Raw genomic sequence first — 22,376 nt, forward strand, 5'->3', positions numbered from 1 at the left:
TGAAGCCATCTGATCCTGGGTTTTTCTAGTTAGGAAGTTACTGTTTCAGTCTTCTTACTAGTTATAGGTATGTACAGAATTTATGATTCAGTTGGTATTTTGTCTGTTTTTAGGAACTTATCCACTTACTCTATGTTATCCAGTTGTTGGAGTATACTTGTTCATAGTAGTCTCCTGTAATACATTTATTTCTGTAGCATGTCATAATGTCTCCTTTACACTTCTGAGTTTGTTTATTTGAATCTTTTTTTCCTAGTTAATCTAGCTAAGAGTTTGTCAATTTTTTAAATCTTTTCAAAAGATTTTAGTTTCTTTGAAATTTTCTATTTATTTATTTAATTTATTTATTTATTACTATTCTAATCTTTATTGTTTTCCTTTTTTTTCTGCTAACTTTTGATTTAGTGCAGTCTTCTAGTTCCTTGAGGTGTAAAGTTACGTTGTTGACTTGAGATCTTCCTTCTTGTTTAATGTGTTTACCACCATAAATATCCTTCTTTGTACTGTTTTTACTATATCCCATATATTTTGGTATGCTGCATTTTCACTTTCATTTTCTCAAGATATTTCTAATCACTCTTGTGATTTTTCCCTTCACCCATTGGCTAACTAACAGTATACTGTTTAATTTTCATGTATTTGTGGATTTTCCAGTTTTTCTTCTGCTGTTGATTTCTAGTTTCATTCCATTGTGTTCTGAAAAGACACTTAGCATGATTTCAATCTTTTTAAACTTGTTAAGACTTATTGTGGCCTACATGTAGTCTATCCTGGAGAACAATCTATGTGTGCTTGAGAAGAATGTGTATTCTGCTATTATTGGATGAAGTATTCTCTATATGTCTGTTCAATTGGTGTTGTCCAAGTCCTCTGTTTCATATATTGACCTTCTGGCTGGTTTTCCTATCCATTACTCAAAGTGGAGTACTGAAGTCTCCTACTATTATTGTGTCCCTTCAACAATGTTTGCTTCATACATTTGGGAGCTCTAATGTTAGGTGAACTGACCCTTTTATCATTATATAATGTCCTTCTTCATCTCTTATGACACTTTTTGATTTAAAGCCTATTTTGTTTGATAAATTTATGTCTTCTTGCTCTTTTGGTTACTATTTACATGGAATATCTTTTTCCATCCTTTTAGTGCATATGTGTCTTTAGATCTGAAGTCTCTTGTAGACAGTATACAGTTGGACGTTGTTTTTGTTTTGTTTTAATCCACTGAGCCAATCTAAGTCTTTTGATTAAGGAGTTTCACCATTTACATTTGAAGTAATCACTGACAGAAAAAAAAACTTCTGCTGCCATTTTGTTAACTGTTGTCTATAAATTCTTGCAGTATTTTGTCCTTCTTTCCCTCTCTTACTGCCTTCTTTTGTGTTTTGTTGATTTTTTTTTTTTTTTTTTGGTGACATGTTTTGATTCCTTTCTCATTTCCTTTTGCACATCTCATGTGGTTACTGTGGGAATTAAATAAAGCTTCTAATTATAGTAATCTAACTTAAACTAATAAAAACTTCAACTGCATACAAAAACTTTATTCCTTTACATTTCCAACCTCCCACTTTATTTTACTCATATCACAAATTATATTTATATTGTATATCCATTAACATATATTTATAGTTATTTCTTATGCTCTGTCTTTCCAATTTCACACTAGAATTAAAAATGATTGGGGTGCCTGGGTAGCTGAGTCAGTTAAATGTCCAACTTCGGCCCAGGTCATAATCTCATGGTCCATGAGTTTGAGCCGCACACAGGCTCTGTGCTGACTGCTCACAGTCTGGAACCTGCTTCGGATTCTGTGTCTCCCTCTCTCTCTGCCCCTCCCCTGCTCATGCTCTTGCTCTCTCTCTCAAAAATAAACATTAAAAAAATTGTTTGATGATTTATGAACCCACAAAATACTACAGGATTCTATATTTCTTTTTATGTTTCCCTTTAGAGTACTTTTTATTTTCATATGATTAATTGCTGTTTAAAATCCTTTTGCTTCAGTTTAAATGACTCCCTTTAGCATTGTTTGTAGAATAAGTCTAGTAGTGATTAATTCCCTCAGTTGCTGTTTTTCCAGGAAAGTCTTAATTTCACCTTCATTTCTGAAGAACAGTCTTGATGAATATAGTATTCTTGATTGGCAGTTGTATTTCTTTCAACAAATTGAATATATCATCCAACTCCCTCTGGCCTACAAGGTTGCTGAGAATTCTGCTGATAAGCTTATTAAGAGCTCCTTGAGAAGTCACTTTTCTCTTGCCTTTTTCAAGATTCTGCCTTTATGGTCTTTACAGTGTGATTATGTGTCTTGGTGTGGATCTCTGGAATTACTCTAGTTGGAGTTCATTAAGTGTCTTCAATTTGTATTCCATTTCCTTCCTCAAATTAGGGAAGTGTTCAGCCATGATTATTCCAAATAAGCTCACTGCTCCCTTCTGGGACTTGTATAATACATATATTGATCTGTTTGATGGTGTACCATAAATCCCTTAAGCTTTCTTCACTTTTCTTCATTCTTTTTCTTTTTGCCCCTTTGACTCAAATTTCAAATGACCCATCTTCAAATGTACCAATTCTTTCACTTGATCAAGTTTGCTGTTGAACCCTTGCACATTTTTCAATTCAGTCATTTTATTCTTCATCTCTAGAATTTTTTTGTTTTTTATAGTTTACAGCTCTTTGTTGATATATTCATTTTGTTCATGCACTGTTTTCCTGATTTTATTCACTTGTCTGTGTCCTCTTTTAGCTATCTTTTAGAGTTACTTTGAATTCTTTATCAGATAATTCATAGGTCTCTATTTCTTTAGGATTAGTTTTTGGAGATTAATTTTGTTCCTTTAAGAGGCCAATTTTTCCTTGTTTTTCTTTTTTTTAATTTTTTTTTCAACGTTTATTTATTTTTTGGGACAGAGAGAGACAGAGCATGAACGGGGGAGGGGCAGAGAGAGAGGGAGACACAGAATCGGAAACAGGCTCCAGGCTCTGAGCCATCAGCCCAGAGCCTGACGCGGGACTCGAACTCACGGGCCGCGAGATCGTGACCTGGCTGAAGTCGGACGCTTAACCGACTGCGCCACCCAGGCGCCCTCCTTGTTTCTTTTTATGCCTTGTGATCGTTTGTTGAGATCTGAATATTTGGAAAAACAGCCACTTCTCCCAGTCTTTACAGACTGACTTTTTATAAGGAAAGACCTTCTCCAGACAGGCTAGCAATTCTCAAATCTTTCCTGGGGATGTATCTTCTCTGGGATTATGTGTATAATTTCCAAGTGAAAGAGGTTTGCCCCTGTTCTCAAAAACTTAATATCTTGTTCACCCTGGTTTCTTTATGCAGTACTGCAGTCTCTCTGTTGCTATAACAAATCATAGAGTTTGCCTTGTTCTTGGCAGCCTCTAATCTCGCATCTAAAGTACGCTACTGCTTCCTTCAGCACCCCAAGTCAAGAGAGATAGAAACCAGTCTCTCAAGCAGCCCTTGCAAAACCAGAACACTAGATGCAGGTTCCACTCTTCTTTTTTCCCCCAAGGGAGAAGCTAAGACTTGGGAGTTTTGTCCTGATCACACCCTGTTGTGCCAGGGTGAAGCCGAGCAAATGCAATGAACCTTCTTACCGGCTTCAACGCAGCTCTTCTTGGCTTTGTGTATGCCTGGGTGACTACAACCACTTAAAATTGTTTCTGGAATTCTCACAAAGGCAATATGGTCTATATATTGCTCTTAAGTCAGTGTCTCCACGGCAGAATGAGGTCCTAGTGCTTCCTATTCCACCGTCTTGCTGACATTACTCCCAAATTATCCTTAACTTTTACCATACAAAATGATATTGCATTTAGGTATTCCAAGTTGAATAAAATTATTACTTCCCTGGGCTACAATGTAAATGTTATAGTTACATTTTCAACTCATTTTCAGCAGATTAATGTTACCTAGTTGTGAACATATGGCAATGTGGGCTCCTCAAAAGCAAGGGTCATCTTTTTATTATCTCTACTGTTAATAAGTACGGTATCTCATACATAATAACTATTATGTAAAAACTGCTTAATGAACGCTCTGAGTTATAAATACTTGCCTAGAGAAAAAAATGTCAGTTTCATTGCTAAGAACGTTTTCCTTTTTAAAAGCCATTAATGATCTAAACATATCCACCCAGATTGTGCTTGCTAATGGAGATAATACCAAGGCTCTAATATAACACTTATCCTTAGTTTTTAAAAAACTAAGCTTATTATTTTTAATTAACTAAAGTCCATACTTTGTTCAGATTTCCTTAGTTTACACCTGATGTGCTTTTTCTGTTTCCAGATACCACATCACATTTAGTTGTTAGAAAGTTTCTTAAACTTCCTTTGTTTTTTAATGACTTTGACAGTTCTGAAGAGTATTGGCCAGGAATTTTGTAGAATGCCCCTCAACTGGGATTTTTCTGATGTTATTCTCATGATCACACTGGGGTTATGGTTAGGGGAGGAAAACTACAGAGGTAATGAACCATTCTCATCATATCATATCAAGAATACATCCTATTATCATAACTTACCACTGTTGATGTTACTTTTGATCAACTAGCTAAGGTAGTGTTTGGTTTCTCTAGTGTAAAGTGTACTCTTTTCCCCTCCTTTCTATATTTACACTTTGGAAGGAAGTCACTATGTGCAGGATATTACCTTTCTGAGAAAATTTAGCCTGTTATTTTGTAGCATGTTCCACATTCTAGTTTGCTTGATTTTTTACAGTGTCATTTAATTTGCTCCTTTATCCTTGCATGTCCTGTAAGTCTCAATTATATGATTGACACTGTGTACATCACATCAGATGATATGTATCATCAGACTGACCCATATCAGCAATCATTCGGTTAGGATGAAAACACCAGAGCTCTTCATTGTAAAGGCACTTTTTTTTTTCTTTCCTTTGCAGTTAGCAAGAAATCTATGGTGTATGCTTTGGTGTCTTGTTCTTTGTCCATGGATATCTGTGCTATAAGAAAATAATATACAAAGGTGATGGCCTCAAAGCTCCTCTTACTCACAGCAGTAATTCTCTATCTCCTCATTCAAACACCTCCTGAAGGTCTACTCAGTTCTAGGCACTGCTTAGCTGCTGTGGCGATGGGCTCTGTCCTTCAGCAGCACATCCCAGTGCTACAGAGTGCTACAAGAGTTTCAATAAAGTCTGACCAGTCTACACTGGTGATAAGCACAAGGTGCTTTCTTTGGTGATTTTCATGCAAATCACCTGCACCTGGCGCAAATCAGCTGCAGCCTCACAAGGCTCCACCTTGAGATTGTCTTTCACACAGGCCAACACAGGAAAGGCTGTGTCAGCGTGAGGGGAAGATGAGGGAAAACTTTGCACCAGCAAGAGAAGCACTCATTTTTCTCCCTGTTTGATCAGATCCTGGGGAGCTCAGCATTCATGGCCACCTGCCCCCCGACCCTTCCCCCACAGGCCTGGGCACGACAGGCTTTAGGCCACTGTTGGGGGAAGGGTGACCAAGAGTCAGGAAGCCCTGGGCATTCAGGATGACACCTGCCTGCAAAATCTCCACGCACTGAACATCTGGGTTCCTGCTTCTACACTGTGGGTTCCGAGAGCAGGACCACGGTGCCCCTCGTAGCCTCTTGGGGGAGGTGCACAAGGGTCCCAGGATTGAGGCAAGGGCAGGTCCAAAGGATACCATCCCACCTTCCCCTTTAGGCCCAGCTGAGAGTTGACAGCAGGAGGTGAACAGGGTTCCAGGCACACCTCATTCTTCCCTTGAGTTCCTCCACGACTGCACCTTGGATGAGATTTGTGCAATCCAAATCAGCCTTTGGAGGGAACAAAGCCATGTCTTGAAAACAAAGCCAAACAACTATTCTGAAGACACTAGAAGCATCTGGGCAATTTTATGGTCATCAGCAGAGCACTTCTGGGGTCTGATTTGCCTATGTCTTGATTGCGCCTCTAGGTACTGTCTTACTTTTCCATATATATACATATACATATACGTATGTATATGTATATATATTTACATAATTAATGGCTCTAGTAACGAACCCTCTAGCTTCATTGCCCTCTTTTAGCTTCTCTCGGTCTTTTTTCTTGCTACCATTCTCCTTTCAGCATGGATTGGGTCATTATTATGGCTGAACTGCCAGAATCTTTGTCCCTTTCATAGGCTTCATGGGGTAGTGCATCTTCGTGAGATCTGCGAGATCGTTTTGCTGTCCATTTGTGTGGTATTTGTGGTGTACTCTCCTATGATCCTGTTGCCAAAGATTGATTCTAGAGCTGCTTTCCGTTAAGTGGGCTGGGTTGTTGGTACACTACTAAGAAAGAATGAGTTCAGCGGTAAGTATATTTTGTCATGAAGCCTTTGGCTTGCCTCCTATGTCTTCCCATTATGTCTTACTTGAACATTCAGGACACTCTGTTCTATAGGCGTGATCTGACTGGCTCTATCAGAACCCTCCTGTGGACCTTGTCATATGCAGATAAGATAAGCCAAGAGAGTCACATTGAGTTTTCAGTGGCATTAAAATCTTTTGACAAGGGCTCCTGGTAACCCACAAATCCTCACAACAGTTGTGGAGATGTGTAATGTAATGTATATATTTTTCAAACTGTAAATGGGGTACCTAGGTGGTTCAGTCCGTTGAGTGTTTGACCTTGGCTCAGGTGGTGATCTTGCGGTTTGTGTGTTGGAGCAACCGAGTTGGGTACTGTGCTGGGCCTGGAGCATGCTTCAGATTCTGTGTCTCCCTCTCTCTCTGCCCCTCCCCTGTTCGTGCTCTGTCCATCTGTCTGTCTCTCTCAAAAATAAAACGTTAAAAAAAAAACCCTGAAATTGAGGTCAATGTATTTATTGTAATTCTATTTCACATTAGCATTCTTTATCTCATCTAGTTAAACTTGTCAACATCTGTTTGGGTGGTGTCTCAGTCCCTTCGGCCTGCTCTAACAGAATCGAACACAGAAATTTCTTTCTTATGGCTCTGAGGGCCAGGAAGTCTAAGATCAAGGCCCCAGCATGGTTGAGTCCTACGAGGGCCATCTTCTTGATTCATAGCCAAACACCTTAGGGCTGTGTCCTCACTTGGTAGAAGGAGCAAGGGGTCTCTGTGGCGTCTCTTTTACAAGAGCACTAATCCCATTCATGAGGACCTTATGGTCTAATCAACTTCCAGAGGCCCACCCGCTAATACCATCACATCAGGCATCAGGATTCCAACATATGGATTTTGAGGGGAAATGAACATATGGATGTTAGCAGATGATGACATGACCATGTGTTGTAGAATCTCCACTTTGTGTGCCTTGGCTGGGAGTCTTTGAGGAAATTACTGAAGCTCTCATTGACTCAGTTGATTCACTTGTTAAAGGAGAAGTGCCTTAGTGTTGTGGGAGGCCATGGGAAAGTCCCCCACTTGAACCTTAACTCTTTGTGTTGGCTGGATCAACAGATTGTGAGCTTGGCTCTAAGCAGGCCCTCTGGCGTGTTGATTTCTTAACAGATGCACAGTGGCTCTGAGGGGATGAAGACTTGGCAGTCTAGTCAGCGACTAACCTGGATGCGGCAGGTTCCTGAAAGTACCACATGATCTCTGCTTGTTTCCCTCCTCTCTTCCTTTGCCATTTGAACACCCACCATACATGAAGAGGCTCAGGTGATTGATGTCTGAGAACAGGATGCTGACTGTTCCCTCAGGTAAGAGTTAAGTGCCAGACCTGGGCAAACCATTTTGAGTACCTCCTAGCTCATGTATTTTAATTGCCTCTTTGTGGAGTGTAAACCTCTTAGACCTTAACCTAGAGGACCTTGGTGCAGAAAAGCTTAGCAGATGGAGGGGAAAATGGAAACAGAGTTGGATATAGATGTTAGCCTCAGGGGAAAGAATGTGGTTTGAGTTGGGAAATGAGGAGGTGGGTAAAGGGAAGGTGCAGATATGTATCAGGTGGCCCTCCTGCCATCTCACTCCCTCTCCATAAAAAAGAAACATGAACAAATATTAACAGAACGTTCCCCAGGGCAGGTGCTGGCCCCGGTCACAGCCATTCATTCGCTTTGTAATTAACTCGACGGTGTTACTTTAAACACTGGGGGTGGGGGGTGGTGGTTTAAATGTGCTTTAGGACACCCAGAAGCACACTCGGGCAGCCCAAAGTGACCCAGCTGTATGAATGGAAAATGAGTTTAATTTAGACTCTGTTAGTTCCTGTCCAGTTTAAGAAAGGAAATTCAGACAGCTGAACAAATTAATTTATTTTGGCAAGAAAGAGAAATTTCAAGTGTCTGCCCTAAACTACAATTTATTTCACTAGAGTCCTCCATTATAAGCTGAGCAACCAGGGCGTTCTTCCAGGTGGCATGTTCAATATTCCTTCTTTATTCTCCATCACTATTGGAGACAGGCACACTTTCTTAGTACTTGACACTCAGCTCTCCCCATCCTGCCCCATGACTACAGGGTGGCAGAGAGAGATCCAGACCAAGACATCAGGATCCTGCTCCCAGCTCTCTCTCTAAGCCTGACAGACTCTGTGAAAGGAGGCTCTCTCTGCTCTCGACACTCAGCTGCCCGTGTGGTGGGGCATGTGACATGCACAGATGTGTGTATGGGACCTATGGCGGTACGTGTGAAACTTCAGAACTACGACAGGGTATCGAAAAGCACCAAACTATTACGTACAGAACAGCTCCCAGGCACTATCAGACATGACGATTGGGAAGGAAATCTAGCAGTGCCTGGAAAACGATGAATGTATTTCTCTTTAACCACTGACTATCTCTCTCCAAATATGAAACATAATATGCAAAGGCTTATTGATCATGGCATTATTTCTAATAGCAAAATCTCGGCAATGACACACATACAGCAGGCTGGTAAAATACACGACGAGAAATGTACACGACGTGGCCAACAAGACGTCTCTTGTCCCGAGGTCTCTCGGGAACAGTATGAAATGATTTCTAAGATGCAGTGTTACTCAAAAGACAATAGGCAAAAGTGTGCATCCACTATGCTCCTTGTTACGGAAAAGGAAAATTCTACATTTGGTTAATTTCTTACTAAACGAATTACAGGAAAGGTACAGTAAAAACTAATGAGAACGCTTACCCCATGGGGGCTGCGTTAGGAGATGGGAGAGAGAGTGATGGCACATTTCTCTGTGCATACTTTTTTATTCACAGTTTGACTTTGGAATCATGTAAAATTCTTTCACGTTGAGAAAAATAAGGTTAAGTTAAAAAGAATTTGTAAAAAATCTACTCTTCTCAGACCACAAAAATCGACTAAGGACTATCAGGGCACTGCACGCACACATCACTTTTTTGCCGGAAGGAAGCAGACACAGCAAACAGCTGGGAAGTTAGAAGAGCTTCACAAGAAACTTGTGAGGAGAACACACTCCTCTTCACACCCTCCCAATGCCCTCAGATGTTAGGACACTATTTCCATCCCATTCTCCCTCTGATCTCAAAATGTTATTTCTGGTGTTTTTGCTGAGATCTTCAGTAACCTCACTGGAGCCTCCTTGGTCATTACTTTTGTTCACAGTTATTTGCTAATCACCTTTTTACCATTTTTCATTAAGCTAGTCAAATAAAACCTAGTTTGAAAAGTATCAACCTCCATTTGTTCCTTTAGAAAAGATTCTCTTCAGAAAATGTTATTGTGGGGGCACCTGGGTGGCTCAGTCGGTTAAGCAACCGACTCTTGATCTCAGCACACGTCATCATCTCACAGTTCCTGAAATTGAGTCCCGTGTTGGGCTCCGTGCTGACAGTGTGGGGCCTGCTTGGGATTCTCTCTCTCTCTCTTTCTGCCCTCCCTTGCTTGTGCACATTCATTCTCTCTCTCTCTCTCTCTCTCAAAATAAATAAAAATAATCTTTACCAAACAGAACATTTTGTGGCCACACTTCCTGAAGCAGAAGAGATAAAGACTTTTGAAGCTGAGCTATTTACCATTAAAACATAGTTTCGTTTACCGCTACTTGAAGCTAGTTTAAGCTTTTGACATTTGCAAACATCCAGGTAACTTCTTCCTTATTTTTGGTAGCTGGACTTTTACAACAGCTTTCTTGTATAAGAAATGTTATATAATAATACACACAGATAATACTTCCCTAAAGTTAGAATGGGGTATTATTCCTTTTTACAGCTGGATAATTGGAAGAACACAGAATGACATATTTCATGAGTCAGCTGAACACACTGAATGAGGACTAAGAAGTTCTGGGAACTTTCATCATCGAGTCTTTCCTTCACTAAATGCTTGTTACCTGAATCCCAGGTGTCAAAGTCAGCTTGCACACCAATCCAAGAGCTTCATGGTAGGACTGAAGATCAGGTACCGTAGGCCGGAGGTGGAAAGGAAGATCCCTGCTAGAAACCACCCAGGATTGAGAGCCGGTTCCGCCAAGTGAATGTCTACCAACAAAGGCTCTCAGAAGTGACTTTGTGAGCAAATGGATGGGTGGTATGGGGAGAGGCAGAAGGAAGGCATTTGTGTTAGGGTCCACTAGGAAAACACACCCGCATCAAGGGGTAAGGGTGGATTCATCCCACTGAGGAAAGATGAATCAGAACATAGCTGGGTTCTCAAGCTGACTGCCACTTATCAGCCATGGTGCCAGTCAGTCTGCACCTCAGCTGTCTTATTTCTAACACAAGATCGTCTGTCTTCCCTACTGAATTTATAAGATGGCTTTATGAAGTCAGTGAGATTGAATGCATCAAAATGCCTGACCAGATCAGCGTATAGTCCACTGAATCTCACACCCAGCCAGGAATTCCATCTCTAAATGGGTGCCCTGAAACAAGCTTTCCTACTTCTCTGCAACACATGACTCACTTTACTATGATCATCTATCATCCAAGGAGAAGCAGTGCTTTCAAACCCGTCGAGAACAAAGAATCTAAGTATGTAGTATCTGACATTTGCACGGTATTTAGTTTTCCAAAATCTCTCTAAAGCAAACAAGCCCCACTCTAAAACAAGATTTAAGTATATAAACTAGGGGGAGAAAACCACCGTCCACTCAAAACGTAGGCCTACTCATTCTACAAAGGTACTATCATGGCTTCTTAGGGATTGACCATCTACTGAAAAAGAAACTATATTTGTTAGGAGAGGTCACGTCAGCTGCTCTCTGCTACCGAATGGGCATCTTCAATAGCCAGGGTTCTCTACCAGATTCTGGGCAAACGGTAGGCCCTCCATGCACTCATAAATACTCCTCCCATGTGTATAATGAAAGTAATAAGCATAGCCATCTAGATTTCTCCAAGATATCATAAATAATAGCAACACACAATGTACAAACTATTCACAAAGCAGAATATGCAGGATTGTGAGAAGACATCTACCGTAAGGAGCAAGTGAAGGGTATTCATGGCTCCGAGTCCTCTGCGGGTGTGCCCCGCTACCACGTGGCAGTCGCCAGTCAGCAGCATGTCCCCCGTGAGACGGTCGAGAACGCAGGGAGGGCCTTAGCTCCCAGCCGGCCCGGGGTGGTGGGAGTTGGGGTATCCGGGCGGCTTGAGGTCGCAGAGCCAGTACCTAGAGCACTTACACCTCAGCCCTCTCTGCGTTCTGCCACCCCCCCCCCCGCCCCCCGCCTGGAAGCGCGCACGTGCCTGGCACGCCCTCTTTGGCACGCGCCCGCGGGCACCGGGATCCAAGCACAGGCGGGGGACACAGCTAAAGCCTGGAGCCTGCTTTGGGTTCTGTGTCTCCCTCTCTCTCTCTCTGCCCCTCCTCCACTCATGCTCTGTCTCTGTCTCTCTCAAAAATAAATAAACATTAAGAAAAATTAAAAACAAAAAAGGTGAAACTTTGCGATGCTTTCCTCCTAGCCTGGTATCTCTCCTGTGTGTCCTCTACATGGTTCTAGATGATGGCTGGTTGCTTCCAGGAATTGGTAATAGGGTAAGGGCTGGCTGGCCAGGCTGTTTCCCCAAGGAAAGACCATGAGAGCGCACAAATTTCTGAAAAAGTAACAAGGTGAAGACGACTCTAGTACAACAACTCTCAAGGAGGATGCGACTTGCAGTTGCAAGAAATTCTCTGATCTGTCGTTTGGGACAGGACTAGACATGCCCCAGGCCTACTCAGCTGCCCCTGATGAGGGAAGATCCCAGAACCTGGGCTTTTGGGTTGTCACAGGAAGCAAATACACGAGCGACTGGGCTCGACCTGGAGTCCCCCGTGCAAAGCTCATCTCTCCTCGCATGGAGTCTGCCTGAATGATGGACATGCATTTCATTTATTCCACCAATATGTGTCTACACCTTCTTTCAGTTGAGTATTCTTGTGTCCTTGGGGATCATAGCAGTGAACAAAACAGACATAGTAGCTTACCCTCTCGATTGAAGTATAAACTTCAATCCAGTGAGGGGGGAGTAATGGATAATTAGAATAAAGAACCAAACGGATGTCAAGTTGTAACTGGCCAGGAAGAAAACTAAATTGCATGACACATTTAGGAGGTATGGCAGGTGTCACTGGGAATAGGAGAGGCAGGCCAGGCCTCTATGGCAAATTGTCAGCAGCAGAGACTTAAAGGGAGGCAGGACAACTGAATGGCACTATTAAGTGAAGGCCCTAAGTTACCAGCAGCCAGGGCCCTGGGCACTTTCAAATAGGATCAGTGCAGTGAGGCCCTGTGCTCCCCTCTACCTGTGGTAGAACTTGAATACAAAGACAAAATAGGACCCGCAATCTGTGGCAATTATTTGCTCAGGAAACCAACCTGTTATCTACAATGGCCAGGCTACTATCTCGAAGTCAGACTGGCAGAAGCTTGTATACATTGTGTCCCCGCTTTCAATTTAGAATCAACTGGAGAAAGCCACTTATAGTCCCCTAATCCGTCCCATAGTATGGCCCACCTCTAGTTACCTCACCTACAGTTTCTCCATGACAACAGCCTCCACTTAAGTCGGGGCATCCTAGAAGCCTTCCCTTTTTTTTCTGCCTTGAAGCTTTCCTATTCCTCTGCCTGACTTGGAGTCTCTGCCAAATACGAGAGATCGCGGCAGACTCCCTTGCTGTCCCAGGCACCGAGTCCATAGCTTTTGCCTGTTCTCATGTGCTTAGTCTTTGTTGATTTCCCTGGAAGACTGGAGGAGTCATTCCTTACAGAAATAAGAGTGGAATTACTCTTAGCCTTGCCACACCTTCCATATTTCCAGCTGTCTAATTTCCACTTTTAAGCAAACAGACGGCAACACGAGAATCTAAGGTCTATGCCGGGGTGACCACCTAAAGGTCCTTACTTGTCGACTTTGTAAGGAGGCTAGTCTGTTACTGAGGTGAGGATGTTGGAGGAAAGGAAAGGGGAGGGGCTGACTCAGAAAACCACTCAGAACCCCAGAGTGGGTGTGGAGATTATTATGATCTAAAGACATAGGAGATTCAACAGAAGAATCTTCTCAGAGCTTCTCTGATGTGACTCAAAGCAGCAACTGCTGGGAAAGGCCATAAATTTTCTGAGTGCGTCCACTCATGGGAAGAAGATTGAGAATAAATCTATCATAAATCCCCTCTCTGGGAACGTTTCATGGCCATGAAATAGTATGAAAAGACCACTCACACCCACAGAAACAAAACTCTTCCTACCTCAACCAAAACACCAGAAACAACAAGTGTCTGTGAGGATATAGAGAAAAAGGAACCCTCGTGCACTGTCGATGGGAATGCAAATGGGTGGAGTCACCGTGGAATAGAGTATGGAGGTCCTTCAAGAAATTAGAATAGAATTACCCTACAATGCAGGAATCACACCACTGGGTATTTACTCGAAAAATACAAAAGCACTAACTCAAAGGGATACATGCACCCCTACGTTTATTGCAGTATTATTTACAAGAGCTAAGATACGGAAGCAGTCCAAGTATCCACAGACAGGTGAATGGATAAAGAAGAAGTGGTATATGTAAAATGGAATATTACTTAGCCAGAAAAAGAATGAAATACTGCCATTTGCAACAACACGGATAGAGATAGAGAGTACAATGCTGAGCAAAATAAGTCAGTCAGAGAAAGACAAATACCGTATGATCTCACTCCTGTGGAATTTAAGGAAAAAAACAAATAAAGGGAAAAAAGAGAAACAAACCAACCAAGAACAGGCTCTTAACAACAGAGAATGAACTGATGTTTACCGGAGGGGAAGTGTGTGTGGGAGGGGATATGGTTGGAATAAGGTGATGGAGATTACAGAATAGACTTATCATGATGAAAAGAAAAAACTTCCTTATCTCCCATTTGTTCTCCTAAAATTCCACTGCCCTTTTATTTTTTTAATGTTTATTTATTTTTGAGAGTGAGAGAGACAGAGCGTAAAGTGGGGAGGGCAGAGAGAGACAGAGACAAAGAATCCAAAGCAGGCTCCAGGCTCAGGCTCACGAACTGTGAGATCATGACCCGAGCTGAAGTTGGATGCTTAACTGACTGAGCCACCCAAGTGCCTCATCCATTGTCTTTTTATAAACAAACCTATTTGGTTCTACCCACAGAAATTCTTTCCCCCACTCCCTTTCTCCTACTAAGATATGTAAGCCTCTAATGGTAATCATGTAGTAAGCTAGCTCCTCTTTTTCGTAAGTTCTCCTCTACATAGGAAATAAATCTTTTTTTTCCCTGGTAACCTACCATTTCAGTTTAATTTGCAAGTCCTCAAAGAATTAGCCTAAGAGAGTAGAGAAAAAGCTTCCTTCCCCCCCAACATGGCTGATGCAAGAGAAGTAGTGAATGAAAAATTGACAAGATTGGGAGAGAAATGGGAAAGTTTGGAGTTAAGGATTTAGTCAATAATCATAGATTTTTATAATCAGATTTTAAAAAGCAAAACAATGGTGGTAGCTTTGACACTCCATAGATTGATTTTGCAAGGATAACCCTGCTTGGTCTTTTTTTTTTTTTTTTAATGTTTATTTACATTTGAGAGAGAGAGACAGAGAGAGAGAGCAGGGGAGGGGCAGAGAGAGACACAGAATCCAAAGTAGGCTCCAGGCTCTGAGCTGTCAGCACAGACCCACACACAGGGATCAAACTCACAAGCTGTGAGATCATGACCTGAGCCAAACTCCGACGCTTAACCAACTGAGCCACCCAGGCGACCCAACCCTAGTAAGTCTTAAAAAAAAAAAATGCATTTCCTACTAGATGTGAAAGGGTCACTATTCCATATGGTATGCCTTTTCTCCTTATTTTTATATTTTCATTGTTTTAAGTTTTTTATTTTAGTTAACATACAGTTCTATATTAGTTTCAGGTGTACAATATAGCGATTTAACAATTCTATACATTACTCAGTGCTCATCATGATAAGTGTACTCTTTATTGCCCATTACCTATTTCACCCATGCCCCACTCACCTGCCCTCTGGTAACCATTAGTTTATTCTCTGTAGTTAAGAATCTGTTTCTTGGTTTGTCTCTCTCTCTCTGTTTATTCTTTTTTTGCATTCTTCATTTCTTTTGTTTCTTAAATTCCACATAGGAGTGAGATCGTCTGCTATTTGTCTATGGGAGGGAGGGACCCCACAGGCAGAAAAAAGGGAGAAGAGCAGATCCCACCCCAGGCACCTGAGGCACAGGGATCCATACTGGGATGATGAATCCCCATAACATTTAGCTGTGAAACCCAGAGAGGCTTAACTTCACAAGTTTTTTACAATCAGTGAGGCTGAACACCTGAAACTTTAAAATCAGTGAACTTGGCTCTGGGAAAGCTGAAGGGTGATGGAAAATTGAGTCCTTGTCCTTAAAGAAGAGACAGTACAACAAACAAGACCGCTGAGATAAAGCATAGAAGTAGCAGTTTGAGGGCACTTGGGTGGCTCAGTCGGTTGAGTGTCAGACTCTTGATTTAGGCTGTCATGATCTGAGAATTTTAAGGTTGTCTCTCCCCCTCCGGTACCCCCCCATCTCAAATTAAAAAGAAGGAGATGGAGGAGGAGAAGGAGAAGGAAGAGGAGGAGGAGAAGGAAGAGGAGGAGGAGGAGGAGGAGGAGGAGGAGGAGGAGAAGTTTGAAAAATTCCTGGGGTGTATGGGAAAGAGATTTATTAAGTAATCTCAGGACATGTGCTGGAGGAGCAGAGGATAGAACACTTACCCAGGAACAGAAGAGCTGGTGGATGCCATTTCCTTCTCGCTGCCCACCCCACGCCCACAGCTAAACACACGAACACCTGTGGAAACCAGTGACATTCAAAGCACTCTCCACCGAGCTTCCTAAAGGAGCACTCCACACCAGCATTCCCTTGCTGAGATACCCCTGGTAGTTCTACAAGCAGCCGGAGATCTGCTCCCACAGCATACTCGTGCAAGCCTGGCTAACCCTGCATGCCACACTCTGTGTTTTCCTGCAGACCTGCCCCATCCAACACACCCTCAGGAGGAGTCCATCCAAAGTGGTGCCACAAGCGTAGCAGTGTGCATGCAGCATGCACGAAGTCCAACACAGCTCCAAAGTGACTCCCACCTGGGGAAGAGGGCAAGATAACCATCAACCCATGTTCCACTGTGGCCCCAGCAGTGGAGTCAACTGGGGGCAGACATTTTGTCTGACTTCAGGCCCTGTCCACCAATGAAGGCTTCTCAGAGGACAACACAGGGAGAGAGTACTTTGGAATTCAGCGTGACTGTGGTTCTGACAAATGCCAGGTCAGACTCAACACAAGCCCACTGGCCCATCAACAACACAGGGCCCAAACCCTATCCACAGCAGGCAAAGAGAGCCATTGCAGATGACTGGACTGAAGGCAAAAACAGCTCAGCCACAACAGCAGGATGCATGCACCACACACATGAGACACCCTGAAGCACCATGGTCAGGTGATGAGGGGACATTGCACTACAGGGGACCCCAGGACTTCTCCTTCATAAGGACACAGTTTCAGTTGTCAGAACAGGTAAGCGATCTGGAGCACAGAGTAATGGAAAACAAAGAAGCAAAACGAGAGGAGCAACAAGAATACTAAAAAATGAAAATAAATAATGGCACTCCGTGACACCAGAGAGTGTAATGAAATTTGCATGATACGGGTCCCAGAAGGAAAAGAGACAAAAGGGGTCCGAAAATTTATTGAAGAAAACAAAGCTGAAAGCTGCCTAAATTTGGGGAAGGAAACAGAAATCCAGGTCTAGGACAAAAAGAGGCTCCAACACCAAGACACATGGTAATTGAAAGGGCAAACTGTAGTGATAAAGAGAGACTATTAGAGCAGTAAAAGAAAGCAAGACAGTTACATATGAGGGAAACCCCACAGAGCTATCAGCTGATTTTCCAGCAGAGACATAGCAGGCCAGAGGAGACTCATCATATAATCAAAGCTCTGAAAGGAGAAAAAAAAAAAAGCTGCAACCTAGAATACTGTATCCAGGAAGTCTATCATTCAGAATAGAAGGAGACATAAAGAGTTTCCCAGATAAACACAAGCTAAAGGAATTCATAACCATTAAGCCAACCTTACAATAAATGTTAAAGGGGATTCTCTGAGTGGAAAGGAAAGAACATGATCAGAAGTAAGAACGTGGAAAGCACAAAGGCAGTAAAATGAAGTATGTACACAAAAAGAAATTAAGGGATTCACAAAATAGAAGGATTAAAGCATGATATCATACACCTGGAGGGCTGGGGAAGTAAAGAATGGGCTCAAGTTTAAGTGACCATAACTTACTATAGACTGCCATATGCAGACTGCTAGACACAAACCTAATGGTAACTTTAAATCAAAAACCAGTAACAGATATACAAAAAATAAAGAGAAAGGAATCCAAATATATCACTAAAGAAAGCCAGCAAGCCATGAAAGGCAAAGGCAAGAGAATAAAGGAACAAAGAACTACAAAAAGAACCATAAAAGAAGTAACCAAATGGCAATAATTACATGCCTATCAAGAATTATTTTGAATGTAAGTGGACTAAACGACGAAACACTCCAAGCAAAGGACATAGAGTGATGGAATGGATAAACAAATAAGACTTATCCATTTGCTGCCTGTAAGAGATTCATTTCAGATCTAGAGACACACGCAGATTGAAAGTGAAGGGAGGAAAAAACATCTAACATGCAAATGAAAGTCACAAGTAAGTGAAGCAACAATATTTACATTGAACAAAAGAGACTTTAAAACAGACTGTAACAAGAGACACAGAAGGGCACTATATAATCATAGAGGGTACAGTCCAACAAGATGTGATTGCAAATAATTTGGCACCCAACATGAGAGCACCCAATACATAAAGCAGCTATTGAAAGCATAATGGAAGCATTGACAAGAACACAATAACAGTAGGGGACTTTAACAGCACACTTACATCAATGCACAGAACATCCAAAAGGAAAATCATCAAGAAAAGGGTGCATTTGAATGACACATTGGACCAAATGTATCTAATGCGTATATGCAGAACATTCCATGTTAAAACAATGGAATACACACTGTACACTGTACACAAGCATCCATGGAACATTCTCTGGAATAGATCACATCTTAGGCCGCAAAACAAATTTTAACAAATTCAAGAAGATTGAAGTCATACAACGTACCTTTTCTGATCACAATGCTATGAAAGTAGAAATCAGCCACAAGAAAAAATCGGGAAAGACCAAAAATACATGGGGGTTAAATAACATGTGACCAAAGAGCTAAAAGGTGAGCCAAGAAATAAGAGAGGAAATTTAAGAGATAGATATAGATTATATATATATATATATGTATATATATATATGCATATATATATGTATATATATATATATGCACACACACACATACACACACACATACATATATATATATATATATATATATATATATATATATATATATATATATGGAGAGAGAGAGAGAGAGAGAGAGAGGGAATGAAAATACACAGGTCCTAAATCTTTGGGATGCAACAAAAGTGTTCTCAGATAGAAGTTTATAGCAACACACTTCCTCACAAAGCAAGAAAAACTCCCTCATAAACAATGTAACCTTACATCTAAAGGAGCTAGAAAAAGAACAACAAAACCCAAAACCATTAGAAGGAAGGGAATAATGAAGAGTAGAGCAGAAATAAACAAAAATCAAGGTAAACAAAGGAACAGATCAATGCACCAGGAGCTCATATGTAGCATTGCTGGTGTGATGTGGGCTGAGAGCAAACAGTCAAGAAAGAATTTTGAGCCATTTTTGGTGCAAAAATGTGCTTATTACAGGATGGAGCTAGAACCCATGGGTAGGAAGAGCTGCACTTGTGTTTGTGAGAAGTGACTGATGCCATACTTTCTACTTAGTGGGGGCTAAGGGTAATGCAAGTCTCTAAGGAATTTAGAAGTAGCACTTTCAGGACCATGAGGAGCTAGCTGCTGCTAAGATAAGGTTGTTTACTACTGGCTATTAAAACATCAGTCTTGAAACCCTTCTGATGTGTATCAGTAGGCCATATGCTTGAGAGGTAATTGCTAACATCTATCTGGGGAAGTGTTTATGGCTATCAGGGAAAGTGACACTAACCGGGGCCAAGCTATAGTGGTAAAACGTTAAATAAAGTCCTTGACAGACCTGTAGGAGGATGACAATCTGTAAGCCTCAGGAATTCTACCTGGAGACTATGAGCTGCAGCCAAGTCCAGCTTTTGTTTCTTTTTCTTAATTCTTTTTTTTTTTTTAATATGAAGTGTATTGTCAAATTGGTTTCCACACAACACCCAGTGCTCATCCCATCAGGTGCCCTCCTCAATGCTCATCACCCACCCTCCCCTCCCTCCCACCCCCCCATCAACCCTCAGTTTATTCTCAGTTTTTAAGAGTCTCAATGATGGTTTGCCTCCTTCCCTCTCTGTAACTTGTGTTCCCCCTTCTCCTCACCCCAGGTCTTGTGTGGAATTTCTCAGGATCCATATAGGAGTGAAAACATATGGTATCTGTCTTTCTCTGCCTGACTTATTTCACTTGGCATAACACTCTGCAGCTCCATCCACGTTGCTACAAAAGGCCAGATTTCCTTCTTTCTCATTGCCAAGTAGTATTCCATTGTATATATAAGCTACAACTTCTCCATCCATTCGTCAGTTGATGGACATTTGGGCTCTTTCCATAATTTGGCTATTGTTGAAAGTGCCGCTATAAACATGGGGGTACAAGTGCCCCTATGCATCAGCACTCCTGTATCCCTTGGGTAAATTCCTAGCAGTGGTATTGTGGGTCGTAGGGTAGATCGATTTTTAATTGTTTGAGGAACCTCCACACTGTTTTCCAGAGCGGCTGCACCAGTTTGCATTCCCACCAACGGTGCAAGAGGGTTCCCTTTCTCCACATCCTTGCCAGCATCTATAGTCTCCCGATTTGTTCATTTTAGCCACTCTGACCGGCGTAGGGTGGTATCTGAGTGTGGTTTTGATTTGTATCTCCCTGATGAGGAGCGACGTTGAGCATCTTTGCATGTGCCTGTTGGCCATCTGGATGTCTTCTTTAGAAAAGTGTCTATTCATGTCTTCTGCCCCTTTCTTCACTGGATTATTTGGTTTGGGGGTGTGGAATTTGGTGAGTTCTTTATAGATCTTGGATACTAGCCCTTTATCCGATATGTCATTTACAAATATCTTTTCCCATTCCATCAGTTGCCTTTTAGTTTTGTTGATTGTTTCCTTGGCAGTGCAGAAGCTTTTTAGCTTCATGAGGTCCCAATAGTTCGTTTTTGCTTTGAATTCCCTTGCCTTTGGAGATGCGTCAAGCAAGAAACTGCTGCAGTTGAGGTCAGAGAGGTTTTTTCCTGCTTTCTCCTCTAGGGTTTTGATGGTTTCCTGTCTCACATTCAGGTCCTTCATCCATTTTGAGTTTATTTTTGGGAACGGTGTAAGAAAGTGGTCTAGTTGGTCGAGTTTCATTCTTCTGCATGTTGCTGTCCAGTTCTCCTAGCCCCATTTGTTAAAGAGATTGTCTTCTTTCCATTGGATATTCTTTCCTGCCTTGTCAAAGATTAGTTGGCCATACTTTTGTAGGTCTCACCCTGGGGTTTCTATTCTATTCCATTGGTCTATGTGTCTGTTTTGGGGCCAATACCATGCTGTCTTGAGGATGCCAGCTTTGTAGTCGAGGCTAAAGTCTGGGATTGTGATGCCTCCTGCTTTGGTTTTCTTTTTCAACATTACTTTGGCTATTCGGGGTCTTTTGTGGTTCCATACATATTTTAGGACTGCTTGTTCTAGCTTCGAGAGGAATGCTGGTGCCGTTTTGATTGGGATTGCGTTGAATGTGTCGATTGCTTTGGGTAGTATTGACATTTTAACAATATTAATTCTTCCAATCCATGGGCACAGAGTATTTTTCCATTTCTTTGTATCTTCTTCAATTTCCTTCATAAGCTTTCTATAGTTTCAGCATACAGATCTTTTACATCTTTCGTTAGGTTTATTCCTAGGTATTTTAGGATTCTTGGCTCAGTTGGGAATGAGATCAGTTTCTTTATTTGTTTTTCTGTTGCTTCAGTATTAGTGTATGAGAATGCAACTGATTTCTGTACATTAATTTTGTATCCTGCGACTTTGCTGAATTCATGTATCAGTTCTAGCAGACTTTTGGTGGAGTCTATCGGGTTTTCCATGTATAATATCATGGCATCTGCAAAAAGTGAAAGCTTCACTTCATCTTTGCCAATTTGGATCCCTTTGATTTCCTTTTGTTGTCTGACTGCTGATGCTAGAACTTCCAACACTATGTTAAACAACACTGGTGACAGTGGACATCCCTATCGTGTTCCTGATCTCAGGTGGAAAGCTCTCAGTTTTTCCCCACTGAGGATGATATTAGCTGTGGGCTTTTCATAAACGGCTTTTGTGATGTTTAAGTATGTTCCTTCTATCCCAGCTTTCTTGACGGTTTTGATTAAGAAAAGATGCTGAATCATCAAATGCTTTTTCCGCATCGACTGACAGGATCATATGGTTCTTATCTTTTCTTTTATTAATGTGATGTATCACACTGATTGACTTGGGAACATCGAATGAGCCCGGCAGCCCAGGAATGAATCCCACTTCATCATGGTGAATAATTCTTTTTCCATGCTGTTGAATTCGATTTGCTAGCATCTTGTTGAGAATTTCTGCATCCATATTCATCAGGGATATTGGCCTGTAGTTCTCTGTTTTTGCTAGGTCTCTGCCTGGTTTGGGTTCAAAGTAATGCTGGCTTCATAGAATGGGTCTGCAAGTTTTCCTTCCCTTTCTATTTTCTGCAACAGCTTGAGAACGATAGATATTATCTCTGCTTTCCATGCCTGCTGATGGGTATTGAGGAGGGCACCTGTTGGGATGAGCACTGGGTGTTGTATGGAAACCAATTTGACAATAAATTTCATATTAAAAATAAATTAAAAAAATAAAT

At 41.6% G+C, this 22,376-nt stretch overlaps 2 protein-coding genes across 4 annotated transcripts in view; one reads left to right on the forward strand and one right to left on the reverse strand.

The window, feature by feature from the left end:
* LOC123383818 (ral guanine nucleotide dissociation stimulator-like) overlaps nucleotides 1-22,376 on the forward strand; it is a 63,000-nt gene that overhangs the window by 22,543 nt on the left and 18,081 nt on the right. For all 3 annotated transcript variants that reach the window (XM_045052159.1, XM_045052164.1, XM_045052165.1), the window contains exon 2: nucleotides 7,504-7,697. The gene's annotated coding sequence lies outside the window, so the exon portion shown is untranslated. The remainder of the gene's footprint in view (nucleotides 1-7,503; nucleotides 7,698-22,376) is intronic.
* LOC123383819 (biliverdin reductase A-like) overlaps nucleotides 1-22,376 on the reverse strand; it is a 47,573-nt gene that overhangs the window by 16,093 nt on the left and 9,104 nt on the right. The gene's annotated exons all lie outside the window — the stretch shown is intronic.

Source organism: Felis catus, chromosome A2, assembly GCF_018350175.1.
Source record: "Felis catus isolate Fca126 chromosome A2, F.catus_Fca126_mat1.0, whole genome shotgun sequence".
NCBI classification, from domain to species: domain Eukaryota; kingdom Metazoa; phylum Chordata; class Mammalia; order Carnivora; family Felidae; genus Felis; species Felis catus.